The 22,407-nt window shown below is 45.0% G+C and overlaps 1 long non-coding RNA gene across 1 annotated transcript; it reads left to right on the top strand.

Annotated features, from left to right (window-relative positions):
- The first annotated feature begins 1,430 nt into the window (after positions 1–1,430).
- LOC137324214 (uncharacterized) lies at positions 1,431–7,573 on the top strand. The gene is made up of 2 exons (XR_010963556.1): positions 1,431–1,613; positions 7,283–7,573. It is a non-coding gene; the product is annotated as an uncharacterized lncRNA (long non-coding RNA).
- The last annotated feature ends 14,834 nt before the right edge of the window (positions 7,574–22,407 follow it).

Here is a 22,407-nt window from a genome sequence, read left to right as displayed (position 1 = left end):
GGGGTGACCACAAGCTTGGTGGGTTTTAAGAAGGAGAGGGAGGTGGAGGAGTTTAAAGAGGGAATTCCAGAGCGTGGGGCCTAGGCAGCTGAAGGGACAGCCACCAATGGTGGGGTGAATGGCAGGTGGTGAGAGGGAAATGCACAAGTGGCCAGGGTCAGAGATACAGGAGTGTTCAGGGGGTTGTAGGGCTGCAATGGGTTGCAGGGGCAGAGGCTGGCTAGGAGCATTGGAATATTAGAGTCTGGAGGTGACAAAAGCATGAATGAGGGTTTCAGCAACAGATGTGCTGAGGTAGGGCAGAGACATATGTTATGGAGATGGAAGTAGGCAGTCCTGTCATGGAGAGGATATGGAGTTGGAAACTTGGCTCGGGGTTGAATAGATCACCAAGATTGCAACAGCAAGGTACAGCCAGAGACAGTGGCCAGGGAGAGGGAGGGAATTGGTGGTAAGGTTATGGAGTTTGTGGTCGGGGCCAAAAATGATGGCTTTGATCTTCCCAGCCTTTAACTGGAGAAGATTGAGGTTCATCAAAGATTGGATGTTGCACAAGCAGTCTGACAACACAGGCAGTGGAGGGGTCGAGGCAGATGGTGGAGAGGCAGTGCTGGGTGTCGTCAGCATACAATTGGAAGCTGACTTTTTTTTTTGGTCATATTCTATGAAAAGTTCCTATTTTAAGAAACATTGGGAAAGTGGAACTTTCTTTCAGTTAACGAAATCATGAAAGCAAGCATAGGAATAGGAATAGGAGTAGGCCATCTAGCCCCTCCAGCCTGTTCCACCATTCAGTGAAATCTGTGACCTAACTCCATATACCCACTTTAGCCTCATATCCCTTAGTATCTTTGGTTAACAAAAATCTATCAATTTCAGATTTAAAAATAACAATTGAGCTAGCATCAACTGCCGTTTGCGGAAGAGAGTTGCAAACCTCTACCACCTTTTGTGTGTAGAAGTGTTGCCTAACTTCACTCCTGAAAGTCCTGGTTCTAATTTTTAGGCTATGTCCCCTAGTCCTAGATTCCCTGCCAGGCAGCTTTGAAACAAGCAATTTTGGAGACTCAGGAGTGTTAACTCCAGAGAAAAATGGGCATTCTTGTCTTGGTGAGATGAATTTCACTCCATAGGGCTACAGATGTGAGGTTTTAGAGTGAGACTGAATCATTACCTCACTCACTAGGTCAAGACTTTTACTCTTCATGGTATTAAGTGCAGGCTGCACATACTTCAGATTTGAAGGTCACAGTGACTAGTAGCCCTTTGGGAGATTGTGTATGGAGATATATTTAACAACTGGTAGAAATGGGCATGATAATGTCAGTTCAGGTTTGTTGCACTAAGCAAAGCCATTGCTAGGAGACCACATGTGGGACGAGCGTAAATAATCTGAAGCCACAGACTGGTTATCAGAGGTGATGCTCATTAAAAGTTGCAACTGGTTCCCAACGAAGAACAGTAATAGTTTAAAAAAATCATTGTACATTTCTGAATTGGTAAATAGTTTAGATTCCACCTGGACAGAGCACTTACTTATTCCACTTTTATTTCATCTGACGTATGTACTGCTGGACATAGTACTACAGGAACTGTTTCCTGAACTCAGTAAGGTAAGAGCGGGGATGGGCACACCTAATTTTGTTGGAGCAAAATGATTTTATTTTCACGGGTGGCTTCACTCATGATTTATTCACCCGTAGTTGTAAATAACCAAAGCTAATCCCTGTCCTTGTGTGTAGCTTTGGTTCTTTTCTCTCTTTCTCTCTCTCTCTATCTCTCTCACTCCCTCCTCCCTGTCTCTGAACTATGTTGTTTCCAAGTGTCTTAACAACTCTCTCTCGAACTATGTATGAAATCTCACTGTCTCCCTGAACTTTTCTCTCTCCCTGCCCTATCTCTGACCACAATAAATTGCACAAAATCATTATTTCACTCTAGTGGATTTCTTGTGTCATTGCCCGAGATAAGACCTTGGATACATTGTCTATCTGCACCTGTTTGTCGTCTTTGTGTTGCAGATTGTGTCACTCTTTACTGATGCTCATTATTCTCTTATTCCATGTGCTCATGTACTCCTGTCTTCATTGTCCACAGTGTGTCGCTGTCATCACATACTACCCCTTCCCTGTCACTCTGTCCCACACTCTGCTGTTGTTTTTTTTGTTCCTTCAAGGTGGATTCACAGTATATTTTGGCAGGTGTTTTTGTTATCACTGGATAATGTGCTTTACCTGTAAAGTTAATCTGAATCAAAAGAAGATTACAGAATGAAAACTGAATATTAAGCATGATTCTTCTCAGATAAATTTCCTGTGTAGCTTGGGCCTTAATGGAAAGGTGCTTTGTTGAGACTAGTGGTCCCCACAGAAAACGTACAGGCTAGAATTGCCCTACTCTCTCTCTCTCTCTCTCTCTCACCTTATACCTGCTGATTAAACATTGGCCTAGACCAGGGAGGGCAATAATTTTCAAGCTTTCAATTGGGAAACTAAGGCTGCGCCCAAAGCCCACAGTGCAGGACACCTCTGTGGTTGAAAGGAGGTGACGTAAATCAGGATGTTTGTGATCAAGTGATGCCTAGCTTAGAGTTCAGAAGCCTGAAGAATGTAAGAGGAAGGGAATCTTAAGGGAGATAAGGAGCTCCACAATTTTGAGTTCCTGGGAAAGAATAAATTCAAGCAGGAGACTGTAATGAATCTTTATTTGAAACCAGTGAGGATGCAGAGAAGTGGAAGAGTGATTAACATGGGAAAATTGTAGGAAAGTTCAGAGGAGCAGTGTTCAGAGTAGGATCAATAAAATAGAGAAAGTTTGTGTTGGACCAAGATTTGTTGGAAGCGAGAGGTGAGAGAGATTGCATAACGAAGGGCAAACATTTTCTTTCATCCTGCCCAGGGCGGCAAGAAAAACGATAGAAGAACCTCCTCGGATGTGGGAACAGTATTAATGTCTTGGCAGACTTGGGTTTTATCGAGTCAATGAGGGGAAAAGTGACACCAAGGAGGAAATGCAGTTTCTTGGAGGCATCTTCAGTGATGGAGAGGTGTGAATTTAATGTCAGTTTTGATAAAGAAGCCAGAATGTGATACGAGCTACTCTTAATTCAAAGCTGCTTAATTCAAATTGTTGGATAATTCAGTTATTTTTTAGCCTGTCAAAGAATGTAAATTATCAGGAGTGGACTGGATGAATAATTAACAGCAAAATAATGGAATTGTTGGAACAAACTTGGGAGACCTTTATATGAAAATAACTTGGTGATGGGCACCCAGCAGGGGGGAGATTCTGCCTGAATGAGCCTCCTGACTTTTTTGTGGAAATGGCAGCCCAAGTTGATGTCATAAAGTTCTATTATGTAGTGTACCTAGATTTCCGGAATCCTGGATAAAAGTTCTGTATCAAAGGCTGCACAAGTTTAAGGCAGTGGGTATCCAAGGTAAAACTCGAAGGCAGTTGAGGAATTCTCTGAAAGAGAAGTTGAGAGCATTAATTTGGGGAATTATGTCAGGCTGAGTGGAATACTACAAGGATTGGCACTGTGACCCTGACCGTTTCTAATCTACGTCAAGATGTTCGATTCAGAAAAGCAATGCTTCATTGTAATATCGCCTGTCTCCGCACCTACCGCAGTCCACCTGCTGTTAAACCCCTCATCCATACCTTTGTTACCTCCAGACTCGACTATTCCAATGCTCTACCAGCAAACCTCCCACTTTCCAGCTCATCCAAAACCCTGCTACCTGTATCCTAACTCGTACTAAAGTCCCATTCGCCCATCACTTCTGTGCTCGCTGGCCTACATTGATGCCTAGTCTGACAATGCCTTGATTTTAAAATTCTCATCCTGGTGTTCAATTCCCTCCTCTGTCCTTACTGCTCTCCGAGACCTCTGCGCTCCTCCAATTCTGGCCTCTTGTGCAGCTCCGATTTCCATTGCTCCACAATTGGTGGCTGTGCCTTCTGCTGCCTCGGCCCTAAGCTCTGGAATTCCCTCCCTAAACCTCTCTGCCTCTCTACCTCTCTATCCTCCATTAAGTCGCTCCTTAAAACCTCTTTGACCAAGCTTTTGGTCACCTGTTCTAATATCTCTAAAAGTGTGAAATGATACATTTTGGTAGGAAAAACAAGGAGAGGCAATATAAATTAAAGGGTACAATTCTAAAAGGGGAACAGAGAGATCTGGTGGTATATGTGCACAAATCGTTGAAGGTGGCAAGGCAGGTTGAGAAAGCAGTTAAAAAAGCATACGGGTTCTTGGGCTTTATAAATAGAGGCATAGAGTACAAAAGCAAGGAGGTTATAATGAACCTTTATAAAACACTGGTTCGACCACAACTGGAGTATTGTATCCAGTTCTGGGCACCGCACTTTAGGAAAGATGTGAAGGCCTTAGAGAGGGTGCAGAAGAGATTTACTAGAATGATTCCAGGGAAGAGGGACTTCATTACGCAGATAGACTGGAGAAGCTGGAGTTGATCTCCAAAGAGCAGAGAAGGTTGAGAGGAGATTTGATAGAGGTATTTAAAATCGTGAAGGGTCTAGACAGAGTAGACAGAGAGAAACTGTTCCCATTGGTGGAAGGGTTAAGAACCAGAGGACACAGATTTAAGGTGATTGACAAAAGAACCAAAGGTGACACGAGGAAAAACTTGTTTACACAGCAAGTGGTTATGATCTGGAATGCACTGTCCAAGGGGGTGGTGGAGGCAGATTCAAACATGGCCTTCAAAAGGGAACTGGATAAGTACTTGAAGGGAAAAAATTTGCAGGGCTATGGGGATAGGACAGGGGAGTGGGACTAGCTGGATTGCTCTTGCAGAGCCAGCACGTACACGATGGACCAAATGGCCTCCTTCCGTGCAGTAACCATTCTATGATTCTATGTGGCTTAGTGTCAAATTTTGTCTGATAATGCTCCTGTGAAGTGCCTTGGGATACTTTACTACATTGAAGTTTGTAAATTAAGGACATCTAAAGGGATTTGCATCAGGTGTCCTTTATTTGCAGATGTCCCTATTTTCAAAATGGTCATTGTATATACAGTAAACCAGATGAGCCAAATATTCCGGGATTGCCTGTATCTCCTGCAGCGTTCCTTCTTTTTTTCGCCTTCGCCTGAGATCGTGCCTAGTTCTGGAGCCCTGCCAGCAGGATGTGATTTCACTTAATTTTATGTTTGTTGGGTTTCCCAGTTCATTGCCATCCTGGAGTCCTGTTCCTTTGAGGGATGGTTGTTCTTAGCCTGGGATTTGCTACATTGGCAGCCTGCACAGGGTGAGGTGGCTGCTGTAGGGCCGGAGTGTCTGGGAGATCCCAGCCAAATTGGGGGGGATCAATGTCCAGCAGACCCCTGTCCGGGACCCCCACCTGCCGTGTGCTGCAGCTGCTAATGTTTGAAGTGTTGGGGGGTGGGTAGGGGGCTTTTAGCAGCTTATCAGTACCTGACGTACTGGTGGAGTGAGATGTGATGTTGCCCAGTGCAGTTCCTGACTTTTCTGGAATGGGGAGTTCTTTACCCAGCATCCATAGTGGCAGAGAAACCGCTCTATACCTGGGATAGAGCCTTGCAAGCATTCAGTCCCAGAGATAGAGCGTGTCCAGTGTTTCAAGTTGTAAATGGACTTGGTGCTTTGAAGGCTGTCCATAGTTCGTAATTTGCGAATGTCCCTTGTTTCAAGATGTAGCTTGTGTATTTTACAATGTAAATTATTTGGGACTGTCAATGAGTGTCCATTTTTTTTTTACAGGTGTCCGTTTTTGGAGTTGTCCGTTTGTACAGGTTTCACTTTACGTTAAAGGTGTGATATAAATGGAAGTTGGCGTTGGTCAAATTCACAGATGCCGAGCGGGTGGGGGGTGGGGAGGGAAGGTGAGGTGGGAAGTGTCAAATCCTTCCTAACAGCTGAGGAAGGATCTGGTCAAAATTTGTGCATAGACATAATTATGTCAAATTAAATTCAATACAGGTAAGTGTAAGCTGTTAGATATTGGAAAGAAAAAATGGGAGACATATTTGATGAATGGTATTACTAGCTAGGGGAGATCATTCATTACAAAGCAGCGCTCAACAAAGCAAACAATGCTGAGTTATGTTGTCAGATCAGTAGAGCACAAGCCTGAGATCGTAATGCTGAAGCTGTACAGTGCTGTTGTCAAGCTGCTGATTGGAACGGAACGCAGTATCAATCACTGGCACAAGGGAAGCATCCAGAACCTCAAAATGATGTAGGGAAGGACGAAAAAAGTGATCCCAAGAGTCAGTTATGAGAAAACTCAGGCTTTGCAGCCTTGAAAAGAGGCAAATGAAAGTGGCCTTGAAGAGGTATATAAGTTACCAAGTGGGGGTTAATCCAGGGCCCTACTTCAACTTAAACCAGGATCGGAAGACAGGATGCACAGATACAAACTGGTAAAAGGCAAGTTCGGCATTGATACTGGGGAGCAATTCTTCACACAAAGAGTGATCAATACTTGGAAGGATTCCAGGTAGGATGGTGGAGACAAAACCTGGAATCATTCAAGAGGCAATTAGATACTGTGATGAGGGGTCCGTAGGTTTCGTGGGAGGATGAGCTAAATGGGCTGAATGGCATCCCACATCCTTGCTTCTCTTTGTGACCAAGGATGGAGCCATCAAATGAGATGTGGTAGCTGTTGGTTAGACTTGCAAGAGACACAAAGAAACTGAAGAATTGAAAGTGAGATTCTGATTGTTCCATCGAAGGTCATGGAAGATGTCCAGATGGAGTAATTCAGCCACTGAACTGAGTGCAATGGAGGTTGACTGCATTAAGGGATTGTGATCTGAAAGAAGTTGATGAATGTGGAGCGAACTCATCCAGTGGATAAGGTTTGGAAAATGAGTGGAAGTGGAGCGAGGAAAGATATTTCCTGAAATGTTGGTGCTTATCATGATGGGGGATGTTGACGAATAGAACATTTTTCCATTTCAATCCCGTGCCAGTACTGAAGCTCTGACACCAGGTACAGCATGAGCCACATACATAGTAAAGCTTTGTTTAATGTGTCCCTAACATTCTGCCTTTAACCCCAACCTCAGAGAATCACTACAATTTCTCATGGCAACCATTGTTTGGTCTCAGATTGCCAATTTAGTGCCCGATGTTGTGTGGTTTTGTGCTCTAGGCCATGACTTTATTAATAGGGACTGGAATAGTGAGAAAGAAAGCTGAAAACGTCCCTGTGCTCTGGATACATTTGTGGCCTCTGTTTGCTTTAAAGTATATTTTTCTAAATGGTCTTGTTCTGTATATTACAGGTGCAGAAAGAGGTTGCGTCTGTATCCACATGGAAGTGAAGAGTACTGATACCCATTTCCCTGAGAGAGCCTCTATTTTAGGAGCTGGAGTGCAATAGAGCCATGCTGTGTATATACCGCAGAAACATTTAATTATGTGTATGGAATACTGAAGAATGTTTTTAGTGAAACTCATGTGTTGTGACTGTGAAGATCAATTTTATTTTAATGAAAATGCTGATTTCATTTCTGAACATGTGCGTGTTGTACTACACTACACCAATAAAGGAGATTGCATCATTGTGTTGTAGAGCCCAGATGATCCAGTGACTTTATCTATAGTTGGTTTGAACATTAGGTCTAATGCTTTGGAAGACTGAGTTAAGCAAAAACTGAAGTTGTATATTGTTTTATAATCTGACCTGCCCAGTCAGAGATTGGTGTGTAGACAATTTCAAAACAATAAGCTGATCAAACCCAGTCTTTTTGACACACAAAGAATGTGGCTGGTCTGTACCCATGGTAGCACTGGATTTAGATTTGAAATACGTCATAGATAGCAGCTCGAGTGGAATATAGAAGGTTAAGGGGTGATTTGATTGAGGTATTTGAGATTTTGAAAGGAATTGTTAGGGTAGATAGAGTGAAACTTTTTCCTGGTGGGGGAATCCAGGACAAGGGGACATAACCTTAAAATCAGAGCCAGACCATTCAGGAGAGAAGTTAAGAAACACTTCTTCACGCAAAGGGTGGTAGAAGTGTGGAATTCTCTCCCACAAAAAGCAGTAGATGCGAGCTCAATTAATAATTTTAAATCTGAGATCGATAGATTTTTGCTAATCAAGGGTATTAAGGGATATGGAGCGAAGGCGGGTGGATGGAGTTAGGATACAGATCAGCCATGATCTCATTGAATGGGGAAAGAGGTTTGAGGGGCTGAATGGCCTGCTCCTGTTCCTATGTTCCTAATAGAACCACTGAAAAGAAAAGACAGCACTGCCACACAGGAGTCATGAAGGTTCATGCCAATCCTGATCTTGACTTTTGGATTGTATTTAATGCTTGCGTGCATCGAAGAGCGAATGCTCCTTAGTGTAAGAATGTTTTCTCTCCATAAATATCCAGCTTTCTGAATGAATAATGAGAATAAAGGTTACATCAAGTTACATCGAAACGACAGTACAGAAACAGGCCATTCGGCCCAACTGGTTAAGGGCATCAAACTTAGTAATACAATTTCGTACACTGTTGGAAATGTTTAGGTATCAGAAAATTCTTTGAAAGCATTTGGAAGGGATTGGTATGAATCTCAACTAAAACTCTTGCAGTAACACTGCCTGACAATGACCCTGCCTTCCTGGAAGAGGTTTGTGCTGCCTGTTTCCCAAACCTTTTTCCCTATGTCAGTCCCTTGAATGTAGTGACAAAATTTCAGCCTCCAACCAAATTGTATCCTTCAATTTTGCAAAGATCACATTGAGCCTGACTGTACCAGGCTGTCAGTGAACCCCCTGACCCCTTCCTGGAATCTGATCCGACACAGAGCTTATTGGCTGAAGTAAATATTGGCATCTTCCACCACCCAGCTTCGAGTTGATTGATGTTAAACAGAACGACTGTTGCACATCCTGATTCTAAACATATTACCTTTTGATCTATTTATTTAACCAGTTGAAAACTGGTAGGTTATTTAGCTGACATAATTATGTATTAAAAATATTATTAACTTTAAATTGAGAGCCAAATGACAATCAGCAGCATCGCTGAAAGTCAGAGGACCTCAGGAACTAGGAGCAAAAAAACGTGAGAACAAAGTTACAGCTGGGGCAATTGGAAGCTGCCAGTATTTTATCCCAGTTTGTAAGCCTTGAAGATTGTGGGACAGGTGGGAATGTTCATCATTGGGCCATCATTGGACAGACCCTTAGAATGATAGAATAGTCATCCTGATACCTCAATCGGGAACATCTCCAATACAGTCCAGACAGAGTGTCAGGCACCAACATGGTTTGCTGCACACTTCACCATTTTGCTGTACAATGAGGGCCACACATGGAGCATCTGGTGGAGGAGGACCTTCAGCCTTGTGAAGGGGAAGGTCCCAGTGACATTGAGGAGGCTGCTGGGGACAAACACTTACCACCCACCTGTGCTATAGGTCAACATCTGATTAATGAATCCTTCAATTAATAGGTCCCTGGATGCCCCTCCCTCCTCTCTATTAACAGCCCTGCCAACCATTTCCCCCAGTCCCTAAATTGTTCCTTTTCCTCCTTTGCCATTGCCACCTGCTCCTGCCCACTTCTGCACTCCCCTCAAAGTCACTGTGTAAAATTGGTGTGGTGCCTATTTCCAAGCTGGTGCCAGGCAGGGTAAGGTTGAGTGATGATACATTTGCAGCAGGACTTTCTTCATTCCTCTTTCTGGACCCATTGTCCGGAGTCATCTGTCCAATCCATGAAAAGAGAAGAGGGACAAGGGATAGGATATAGTTTGGAGGTAGGATGATTTTCAGCACTAGACCAAAATTTGCATGTTCGTGAGGTGATGCAGTTGCAGTGATTGAGGGAATGAGATATGGAGAAAAAAAAAGGAGATGGAAAAGTTGTCCATGCAACTTGAGCCGGACCAAACCTGCAGCTTTCCAATCTCCACCATGCTCCATATTACCTCCGTGTAAGATTTGTAGTATTGCCTCGACAGAAGGGGTGACAGCCTGGAGTTTGAAGGGAAGGGGAGGTTCCCTCTCAGTAGCTTCTCTCCCTCTTCTTAAGGATAATCTTCTCCTGCAATAAGAGTCGAATCCTTTGCCAGCCTGCTGACCATAGAGTCCATAATTGGCAGGAAGAGGCCTCAAGCTTTTGCAAGAGCTGGAAGAGGTTGTCAAGAGGAGCAGATTTTCAGGGTGAGGGGAGCAGAAAGGAGGTGTGGTGAAGTCTTCCCTGTGCCTAATGGACAATCATGGGAAGTTCCCGAGGAAACAACACATTGGGGGATGTGAGAGTAGGAGTCATGGTGTAACTCAATGACCTGCAGAGTTGAAACAATGATAGATGTAAATGGGGTTTCCTATCTTAGTGCACCTCATGGATGCCCAGTTTTGAGCTGCTAGATCTGTTCTTATTCTATCCCACTTCGCATGGTGGTAGTGCCACACGACACGATGAAGGGTGTCCTCAGTGTGAAGAAAGGACTTGGTCTCCACAAGGATTGTGTGGTGGTCAGTCCAACCAATACTGTCATGGACAGAAGCAGCTGCAACAGATAGGTTAGTGAGGACGAGGTCAAGTAGGTTATTCCCTCATGTTGGTTCTCTCACCACCTGCTACAAGCCCAGTCTGGCAGCTATGTCTTTCAGGACTCGGCCAGTGGTGGAACTACCGAGCCTCCCTTGGTGATGGACATTGAAGTCCCCCACCCAGACTACATTCTGTGCTCTTGCTATCATCAGTGATTCATCCAATTGCTGTTCAACATGGAGGAATACTGATTCATCAGCCGAGGGAGGGCGGTAAGTGATAATTAATAGGAAGTTTCTTTGTCCATGTTTGACCTGAAGTCATGAGACTTCATGATCCAGAGTCAATGTTGAGGATTCCCAGGGCCATTCCCCTCTGACTATATACCACTTTGGCCCCACCTCTGGAGGGTCTGTCCTGCTGGGGGGACAGGATATAACCAGGAATGGTGATGAAGGACTGTAGGACTTTAGATGATGTGTATGATTCAGTAAGTATTACTATATCAGGCTGTTGCTTGACTAGTCTGTGAAGCAGCTCTCCCAACATTGGCACCATTCCTCAGATGTTAGTGAGGAGGACTTTGTAGGGTCGATGGGGCTGGGTGTGCATTTGTTATGTTAGGGAACTTGGGGAAATAAATAGTGATGTCTTGAGGAGTGTACATATTACAGAGAGGGAGGTGCCGGAAGTCTTAACGCGCATCAAGGTAGATAAATCTCCGGGACCTGATGAAATGTATCCCAGGGCGTTATGGGAGGTTAGGGAGGAAATTGCGGGTCCCCTAGCAGAGATATTTGAATCATCCACCGCTACAGGTGAGGTGCCTGAAGATTGGAGGGTAGCAAATGTTGTGCCTTTGTTTAAGAAGGGCGGCAGGGAAAAGCCTGGGAACTACAGACCGGTGAGCCTGACATCTGTAGTGGGTAAGTTGTTAGAGGGTATTCTGAGAGACAGGATCTACAGGCATTTGGAGAGGCAGGGACTGATTAGGAACAGTCAGCATGGTTTCATGTTTCACAAATTTGATTGAGTTTTTTGAAGGGGTAACCAAGAAGATAGATGAGGGCTGTGCAGTAGACATGGTCTACATGGACTTCAGCAAAGCCTTTGACAAGGTACCGCATGGTAGGTTGTTACATAAGGTTAGATCTCACGGGATCCAAGGTGAGGTAGCCAATTGGATACAAAATTGGATTGACGACAGAAGACAGAGGGTGGTTGTAGAGGGTTGTTTTTCAAACTGGAGGCCTGTGACCAGCGGTGTGCCTCAGGGATCGGTGCTGGGTCCGCTGTTATTTGTTATTTATATTAATGATTTGGATGAGAATTTAGGAGGCATGGTTAGTAAGTTTGCAGATGACACCAAGATTGGTGGCATTGTGGACAGTGAAGAAGGTTATCTAGGATTGCAACGGGATCTTGATAAATTGGGCCAGTGGGCCGATGAATGGCAGATGGAGTTTAATTTCGATAAATGTGAGGTGATGCATTTTGGTAGATCGAATCGGGCCAGGACCTACTCCGTTAATGGTAGGGCGTTGGGGAGAGTATTAGAATAAAGAGATCTGGGAGTACAGGTTCATAGCTCCTTGAAAGTGGAGTCACAGGTGGATAGGGTGGTGAAGAAGGCATTCAGCATGCTTGGTTTCATTGGTCAGAACATTGAATACAGGAGTTGGGATGTCTTGTTGAAGTTGTACAAGACATTAGTAAGGCCACACTTGGAATACTGTGTATAGTTCTGGTCACCCTATTATAGAAAGGATATTATTAAACTAGAAAGAGTGCAGAAAAGATTTACTAGGATGCTACCGGGACTTGATGGTTTGACTTATAGGGAGAGGTTGGATAGACTGAGACTTTTTTCCCTGGAGAGTAGGAGGTTTAGGGGTGATCTTTTGGAAGTCTATAAAATAATGAGGGGCATAGATAAGGTCGATAGTCAAAATCTTTTCCCAAAGGTAGGGGAGTCTATAACGAGGGGGCATAGATTTAAGGTGAGAGGGGAGAGATACAAAAGGGTCCAGAGGGGCAATTTTTTCACTCAAAGGGTGGTGAGCGTCTGGAACGAGCTGCCAGAGGCAGTAGTAGAGGCGGGTACAATTTTGTCTTTTAAAAAGCATTTGGACAGTTACATGGGTAAGATGGGTATAGAGGGATATGGGCCAAGTGCAGGCAATTGGGACTAGCTTAGTGGTATAAACTGGGCGACATGGACATGTTGGGCCGAAGGGCCTGTTTCCATGTTGTAAACTTCTATGATTCTATGATTCTATATCCTGATTCGATTCCTAGGTCGCAGCTGAGTGGTCCGTCCGATTTTGTTCTTTTGTTCCTTTCTAATGGTTTGAAACAACTAAATGATTTGCTTGGCCACTTCAGAGGGCAGTTAAGAATCAACTACGTGTGGGACTGGAGTCACATATAAGCCAGACCAGGTCAGGAGGGCAGGTTTCCTTCCCTGAAGGACATTATTGAACCAGTTGGATTTTTATGACAAAACGACAGCTTCATGGTCACTTTTACTGATACCAGCTTTTTATTTCCAGATTTTGTTTTTTTTTAATTGAATTCGAATTCTCAAACTGCCATGGGTGGGATTTGAACTTACATTTATCTGGATTATTAATCCAGGGCTCTGGATTACTAGTCCAGTAACATAACCACTATGGTACTGTATGCTTGATATATTGATCCCTGCCCCAGCAGTATATTTGGATGCTGCTTCTCCTTACCCTGACCTGCCTTTCTTTCTGCTCCATAGCCAGGAAGTTTCCCTTCCTGCCAGCTCTTTGGTTGAGAAATTTCTCCTCCTTTTTGTATTCCTGATCTGAGGAATCCTTCTGTCTGAGTGCCTGCAAGGTGCCACTCGTCTCTCTGCTGCCTCTTACCCACATCAGCAGCACTCCCCGCTCCCACAATCATTCAGTGAACAGCCTGATGCAATGTTTTAGCACTTCTCATTTCCAGCCCACACCCAAGCAAGGCATGTGATGGCCAACAAGAAGGATGTGGGATATCCCAGGACAGTGATGGCCAACAAGAAGGATGTGGGATATCCCAGGATAGTGATGGCTAACAAGGATGTGGGAAATTCCAGGACAGTGATGGCCAACAAGAAGGATGTGGGAAATCCCAGGACAGTGATGGCGAACAAGAAGGATGTGGGATATCCCAGGACAGTGATGGCCAAGGAGGATGTGGGATATCCCAGGACAGTGATGGCCAAGGAGGATGTGGGCTATCCTATGATAGGATTAACTTGATTTGTATTGAACCCTCCCACTGTTTTAATTAAAACCATTGCACCTCTGATTGGAAAGAGCAGCCAGACTAACTGCTAGACATTTATGATGCAACCGGGTCTGCCCATCGACTGTGATTTTAATGGGTGGGTTGGGGGGGGGGGGGGGAGTTGAAAATAGTTGTTTTTTTGCCTCGCAATCACAAACTTTTCGGACTTTGCATTCCCAGTGGGAAGCCGGTACTTTTTCATGCCGACGTTAAACCCGGAAATAAAGCCGGGTTGCGGTCATGACCCAAAAAACAACTATTTTCAACTCCCACCTGCCCCCAACCCACCTGTTCTTGGGGTTTAAAATCACCCCCTTAATGTGAATATCACTAAAACCTGTTGAAGCCCCTTTTTACTCACAAGGAACAAGCCGTAATGTTTGGGCGAATCTGGAGCAATTCTAGTTATAAAAAGATAGCACGTATGGTGTTAACTCCAGCCTTCTCGCACATCAAAATACAAAATGTATTCTGACAAAAGGTCTGCGCCTGAAATGTGATTTCATCGCTTTTCTCCAGTTTGTAAACAATCTTACAACACCAGGTTATAGTCCAACAATTTTATTTGAAAATCACAAGCTTTCGGAGGCTTCCTCCTTCGTCAGGTGAATGTCAGGAAATCCTTGAACGTTTCGCATTTATATTCAGAGAACAATACCTGGTGATTACAGATAATCTTTCCAACTGCCCGTTGTCAAGGCAATCAAAGTGTTCAGACAGAGAGGTGTTACCTACAGGACCACCGAATATACAAACGGCCAGAACACAAAACAGAGAGAGAGGGAGAAACATCTAAAAGGAAGAGAAAGACAGGAAATGACCCGTTGAATTACAAACAGATAACTTTTATTCACTGGTGGGGTTACGTGTAGCGTGACATGAACCCAAGATCCCGGTTGAGGCCGTCCTCATGGGTGTGGAACTTGGCTATCAATTTCTGCTCGACGATTTTGCATTGTCGTGTGTCTCGAAGGCCGCCTTGGAGTACGCTTACCCGAAGATCGGTGGCTGAATGTTCTTGACTGCTGAAGTGTTCCCCGACTGGGAGGGAACCCTCCTGTCTGGCGATTGTTGCGCGGTGTCCGTTCATCCGTTGTCGCAGTGTCTGCATGGTCTCGCCAATGTACCATGCTCCGGGGCATCCTTTCCTGCAACGTATGAGGTAGACAACGTTGGCCGAGTCACAGGAGTATGAACCATGTACCTGGTGGGTGGTGTCCTCTCGTGTGATGGTGGTATCTGTGTCGATGATCTGGTATGTCTTGCAGAGGTTGCCGTGGCAGGGTTGTGTGGTGTCGTGGACGCTGTAGATTCTCCGCTCCGGGGAAGTACTGGACGACGAAGGGTACTCTGTTGGTTGCGTCCCGTGTTTGTCTTCTGAGGAGGTCTATGCGATTTTTCGCTGTGGCCCGTCGGAACTGTTGATCAACGAGTCGAGCATCATATCCCGTTCTTACGAGGGCGTCTTTCAGCGTCTGTAGGTGTCCATCGCATTCCTCCTCGTCTGAGCAGATCCTGTGTATTCGCAGGGCCTGTCCATAGGATATGGCCTCTTTGACGTGGTTAGGGTGGAAGCTGGAAAAGTGGAGCATCATGAGGTTGTCCGTGGGCTTGCGGTAGAGTGAGGTGCTGAGGTGCCCGTCTTTGATGGAGATTCGTGTGTCCAAGAAAGAAACCAATTCTGAGGAGTAGTCCATGGTGAGCTTGATGGTGGGATGGAACTTGTTGATGTTATTGTGTAGTCTCTTTAGTGATTCTTCGCCGTGGGTCCATAGGAAGAAAATGTCGTCGATGTATCTGGTGTACAGCGTTGGTTGGAGGTCCTGTGCAGTGAAGAAGTCGTGCTCGAACTTGTGCATGAAAATGTTGGCGTATTGGGGTGCAAATTTGGTCCCCATGGCTGTTCCGTGTGTTTGGGTAAAGAACTCGTGATCCAGGATGAAGCGGATGAGTTGTAGGATGGCGTCTGGAGATTGGCTGTCGTTGGTGTTGAGTATTGATGCTGTTGCAGCGATGCCGTCATCATGGGGGATACTGGTGTAGAGTGCAACCAACAGAGTACCCTTCGTGGTCCAGTACTTCCCCGGAGCGGAGAAACTACGCCATGTTCTCCGCAGCCTTCAACATGTCATCGATGACGACGAACACCTCGCTAAGGCCATCCCCACACCTCCACAACTTGCCTTTAAACAGCCACCCAACCTCAAACAGACCATCGTTCGCAGCAAATTACCCAGCTTTCAGGAGAACAGCGTCCACGACACCACACAACCCTGCCACGGCAACCTCTGCAAGACATGCCAGATCATCGACACAGATACCACCATCACACGAGAGGACACCACCCACCAGGTACATGGTTCATACTCCTGTGAATCGGCCAACATTGTCTACCTCATACGTTGCAGGAAAGGATGCCCCGGAGCATGGTACATTGGCGAGACCATGCAGACACTGCGACAACGGATGAACGGACACCGCGCAACAATCGCCAGACAGGAGGGTTCCCTCCCAGTCGGGGAACACTTCAGTAGTCAAGGACATTCAGCCACCGATCTTCGGGTAAGCGTACTCCAAGTCGGCCTTCGAGACACACGACAACGCAAAATCGTCGAGCAGAAATTGATAGCCAAGTTCCGCACCCATGAGGACGGCCTCAACCGGGATCTTGGGTTCATGTCACGCTACACGTAACCCCACCAGCGAATAAAAGTTATCTGTTTGTAATTCAACGGGTCATTTCCTGTCTTTCTCTTCCTTTTGGATGTTTCTCCCTCTCTCTCTCTGTTTTGTGTTCTGGCCGTTTGTATGTTCAGTGGTCCTGTAGGTAACACCTCTCTGTCTGAACACTTTGATTGCCTTGACAACGGGCAGTTGGAAAGATTATCTGTAATCACCAGGTATTGTTCTCTGAATATAAATGCGAAACGTTCAAGGATTTCCTGACATTCACCTGACGAAGGAGGAAGCCTCCGAAAGCTTGTGATTTTCAAATAAAATTGTTGGACTATAACCTGGTGTTGTAAGATTGTTTACATTTGTCAACCCCAGTCCATCACCGACATCATTTCTCCAGTTTGTGATTGGCCTGCTGACGGGTTCCCAGTGTGTGCAGTTATTTTTTGCTATTTCTTTATAAAATCCTTTCACTTCAACAACCTACTTGTTTTTTTAACAAACACTCAATGGAAAAATAGACCGTGCCCACCTTTTATTGCAGCACCGATGAAAACTATTCACATTATATTCTTGAAGTGATCTAACCTGTAATGGTGAACATTATTCTCCCTGTTTCAGACTGCAGCTCGCGCTGAAGGTTAGTAATTGTTCACGTGTGTGTGTGTGAGTGAGTGAGTGAGTGAGTGAGAGAGATAATGGGGTTAATTTTCTGACTGGAGGCTCCTGGCAGGGAGCCTCGCCTGCCGGGAGAACGTATTGGAAATTCGGGCCTGCACTGCCCGCAATACTTCGACCACCTAAAAGAAAGGCTCCTGCCTTGTTCACTGTTCATTCCCTTTCTGCTCTTCACCTCTCTTTTCCTTCAGGCTGATAAACTACACAGGGTCAAACACACACGGAACCAGTAGAATAACCCGTTTCATTGAGAGTATGTGATTATGTTATCTGCTTTGGGAGTACTCTGAATTTTTGCATGATTAGATAAAGATTAACCAGATTCTTGAACGAAATGGGAAACAAAACTTTTCTTTGAAAACAGACCAAACAAATGATTCATCTTTGTGACAAGCAAGAAAAAAATCCCTAAGTATTGACTGTGGTTTTGGTAATTGTTAATTGTAACTTTACACAAATTTAAGGTGCAGACAGGGTGTGTCCTGACAGTCCTCATGCCCTAGCCTGGGAATGACGGGTCCGTGGAGAGACTTACCTGCCGGGAAAAAAGATTTAATTAAAGATCGAAACACGTTTTAAAATAAATTAGAGGCAGCCCACTTTTTTGTCCCTCCCGGAAGGGTGAGGATTTGTTCTGCCGTCCCACAAGTTCTTTCTAATAGGCCACATCCTGGGTCTGTCGGAGGGAGATTTCCTCACACCAGGAGGTTCTGTAACATGTTCCTGATGTTGTTATAGAACGGGGAGATATTCTGCAACTGAAGTAAAATACAGATTGCAGAAAATGCTCTCGCTGCCATTGATCATAGAATCATAGAATGATAGAATGATGCAGCATAGAAGGAGGTCATTCGGCCCATCGTGCCCGTGCTGCCTCTTTGAAAGAGCTATCCAATTAGTCCCATTTCCCCGGCCAGAGCATCCACTATCTCCACCTTTCCTCAGCAACCGAGGATGCCACCCATCAGGACCAAGTGACCATTCTACTTTGAGCATTGCCAACCTTTTAAGTACCTCCTCTTTATCTATTTTTATCCTGTCCAATTTCTTTACTACCTCCTCCTTTACTGTGACATTAGCAGCATCCTCTTCTCTAGTGAAGACCGATGTGAAGTAATTCATTCAGTACCTCAGCCATGCCCTCTGCCTCCACAAGAAGATCTCCTTTTTTGTCCCTAATCGGCCCCACCCTTCCTTTGACTCCCCTTTTACTATTTATATGTTTATAAAAGGTTTTTGGGCTCCCTTTTATGTTACCCACTGATCTATTCTCATGCACTCTCTTTACCCCTCTTATTTTCTTTTTTAGTTCTCCTCTGTATTTTCTGTATTCAGCTCGATTCTCTTCTGTCTCATGAGCCTGACATTTATCATAATCCTCCTTTTTCTGTTTCATTTTAATCTCTATTAAGAATCGTAGAATGATACAGCACAGAAGGAGGTCATTCAGCCCATTGTGCTCTTTGAAATATTGATCCAATTATTACTATTCCCCTGCTCTTTCCCCATAGCCCTGCAAATTTTTGCCCTTCAAGTATTTATCCAATTTCCTTTTGAAAGTTATTACTGAATCTGCTTCCATGACTCTTCCAGGGAGGACATTCCAGATCATATCAACTCGCTGCACAAAAAAAATTCTCCTCATCTCGCCTGTGGTTCTTTTGCCAATCATCATAAATCTGTGTCCTCTGGTTACTGACCCTTCTGCCATTGGAAACAGTTTCTCCTTATTTACACTATCAAAACCTAATTTTGAACACCTCTATTAAATCTCCCCTTAACCTTCTCTGCTCGAAGGAGAACAACCCCAGCTTCTCCAGTCTCTCCACATCACTGAAGTCCAGCATCCCTGGTACCATTCTACTAAAAGAGGAAAGATTGGATAGGCTGGGGTTGTTTTCTTTGGAAGAAAGGAGGCTGAGGGAAGATTTAATTGAGTTGTATAAAATTATGACGGGACTAGATAGAGTGGATAGGAAGGATCTATTTCCCTTAGCAAGGGGTCAATAACCAGGGGGCATAGATTTAAAGTAATTGGTAGAAGGATTAGAGAGGAGCTGAGGAAAAATCTTTTCACCCAGAGGGTGGTGGGGGTCTGGAACTCACTGCCTGAAAGGGTGGTAGAGGCAGAAACCCCTCATCACATTTAAAAGGTACTTGGATATACACTTGAAGTGCCGTAACCTACAAGGCTATGGACCAAGTGCTGGAAAGTGGGATTAGGCTGGATAGCTCTATTTCGACCGGCACAGACACGATGGGCTGAATGGCCTCCTTCTGTGCCGTATATTTTCTATGTTTCTACATTACTTTACTGCTTCAATGGCAGCATCATCTTCTCTAGTGAAGACGGATACAAAGTATTCATTTAGTACCTCAGCCATGCCCTCTGCCTCCACAAGAAAGTCTCCTTTCTTGTCCCTAATTGGTCCTACGCTTCCTTAGTCTACCCTTTTACTATTTATATGTTTATAAAAGACTTTTGGGTTCCCTTTTATGTTAGCTGCTAATCTAGTCTCATATTCTCTCTTTGCCCCTCTTATTCCCTTTTTTAGATCTCCTCTATACTTTCTGCATTCAGCTTGCTCCTCTACTGTATTATGAACCTTACATTCATCGTAAGCCCTTTTCTGTTTCATTTTTATCTCTATGTCTTTAGTCATCCAGGGAACTCTAGCTTTGGACATCCTTCCTTTCATATAAAGTTGCCAGAAAAAGTTGCAAGCCTGAGGATTGGGAGCAGATTAGAATTCAGCAAAAAAGGACCAACAGATTGATTAAGAGGGGAAAAATAGAGTATGAGAGTAAACTTGCAAGGAACATAAAAGCGGACTGTAAAATTTCTTCACTCAGATGGTGGTGAACCTGTGGAATTCTCTACCACAGAAGGCTATGGAGGCCAAGTCACTGAATATATTTAAGGAGCTAGATGGATTTCTAGACACAAAAGGCACTATGGGGAGAGAGCGGGAATATGGTATTGAGACAGAGGATCAGCCATGATCATATCAAATGGCGCAGCAGGCTCGAAGGGCTGAATGGCCTACTCCTGCTCCTATTTTCTATGTTTTTATGTTTCCCCCTCATAGGGATATGTTTACACTGTCCCCGAACCAACTCCTCCTTGAAGGCCTCCCATCGCTCAATTACTGTTTTGCCTACCAATTTTTGATTCCAATCCACCTGGCCAAGATCTCTTTACAACTCACTGAAATTTGCCCTCCTCCAGTTAAGGTCAAGTAGGTTATTCCCTCGTGTTGGTTCTCTCACCGCCTGCTGCAAACCCAGTCTGGCAGATATGTCCTTCAGGACTCGGCCAGAACAGTCAGTGATGTTACTACTGAACCACTCTTGCTGATGGACTTTGAAGTCTCCCACCCAGACTACAGTCTTTTCCTCTGCTACCCTCAGTGTTTCCTCCAAATGTTGTTCAACGTGAAGTAGTACTGATTCATCAGCTGAGGGAGGGTGGGAGTTGGTAATCAGCAGGAGGTTTCCTTGCCCATGTTTGACTTGAATCCATGAGATTTCATGGAGTCTGGAGTCAATGTTGAGGACTCCCAGGACCACTCCCACCCGACTGTATACCACTGTGCCCCCATCTCTAGTGGGTCTGACCTGACCGTAATGGAGGAATCTGGGAGACCGGCTGATAGCTATGATTCTGTGAGTATGATTATGTCAGGCTGTTGCTTGACTAATTTGTGGGACAGCTCTCCCAACATTGGCACCAGTCCCCAGATATTAGTGAGGTGGACTTTGCAGGGTCGACTGGGCTGGGTGTGTCTTAGTCGTGTCCGAATTCGATGCCTAGGTTGCAGCCGAGTGGTCTTTTTCTTATTATTCTTTTTTGTGGCAGTTTGATACAACTGAATGGTTTGCTAGGTCACTTCAGATGGCAGTTAGAAACTGGTACATTCTGAATCTCACTTCCTGGCTTTTGACTTTGTCCTAAAGCTGTATTGTGTGGGTCCCACCCTCTGTCCTTGGAAACGACCGCCTCATCTCCATCTTCAACCTCCCTTTCCTCTGCAAAGTCCTTCAACATGTTGTCACCTCCCAAATCCGTGCCCATCTTTCTCGTAACTCCATGTTTGAACCTCTCCAGTCAGGTTTCCGCCCCTGAAATGGTCCTAATCAACGTTCTAAATGACATCCTTTATAACGGATCATGGTGCACTATTCCTCCTCGTCCTTCCTGACCTCTCTGCAGCCTTTGACACGGTCGACCGCACCATCCTCCTCCAATGCCTCTCCTCCATTGTCCAACTCAGTGGCACTGCCCTCGTTAGATTCCACTCTTACATATTCAAGCGTAACCAGAGCATCACAGCAATGGTTTCTCTTCCCGCCCCAGCACCATTACCTCTATCCGTGGCCCCACTCCTCTTCCTCATCTACATGTTACCCCTTGGCGATATCACTGGGAGACATGGGGTCAGGTTCCACATGTACGCTGATGATAGCCAGCTCTACGTCACCATCACCTCCTCGACCCCTCCAGACTGCTTGTCCAATATCCAGTCATGTGTGAGCCGCAATTTCCTGCAGTTCAACATTGGAAATACCAAAGCCATCACCTTCGGTCCCAGCCACAATCTCCGTATCCTTCCCACTGATTCCATCCCTTTCCCAGGCCAAGGTCTCTAGTTGAACCAGCCGATTTGATCCTGAGTTAAGCTTCAAACCTCCATCACAAAGACCATGTGCTTCCACCTCCGTAATATCGGCCATCTCCACCCTTGCCTCACTATCCTATCCTGCACCCACACTGCTCACCCATCACCCCTGACCTACATTAATCCCAGTGCCTCACTGCTTCAAGTTTAAAATTCTCATCTTCATGTTCAAATCCCTCCTGGCCTCACCCCTCCCCATCTCTGAAACCTCCTACAGCCCTAAAGCCCCGAGAACTCTGCGTTCCTCCAACTCTGGCCTCTTGTGCATCCCCACTCCCTACACCCCACCACTGTCCGCCAGACTAGTGATATTATCCACAGCAGCTCATGCATTTTGCCCCATACCCCTCGCAGCCCAAACCAGTACTTTAAATTACCCAGCACCCTTTCCATAACCAGCACTGCTCTCTTATGGGTCGGCTTTAGCTGAGCAGTGTGCACACGGTCAAATCACAGTGATCCGAGGATTGTGTCGAAGGATTAAATGGGAGATGAAATTACCAGGTGTGTACACCTCACAGAGGTAAAGAGAAACAAAACTAAACAAAATACTCATCAGCTCTTCCAAACAAATCAG

This window comes from Heptranchias perlo, chromosome 8 (assembly GCF_035084215.1).
Source record: "Heptranchias perlo isolate sHepPer1 chromosome 8, sHepPer1.hap1, whole genome shotgun sequence".
NCBI lineage: Eukaryota > Metazoa > Chordata > Chondrichthyes > Hexanchiformes > Hexanchidae > Heptranchias > Heptranchias perlo.
This window is presented reverse-complemented; position numbering and strand designations above follow the sequence as displayed.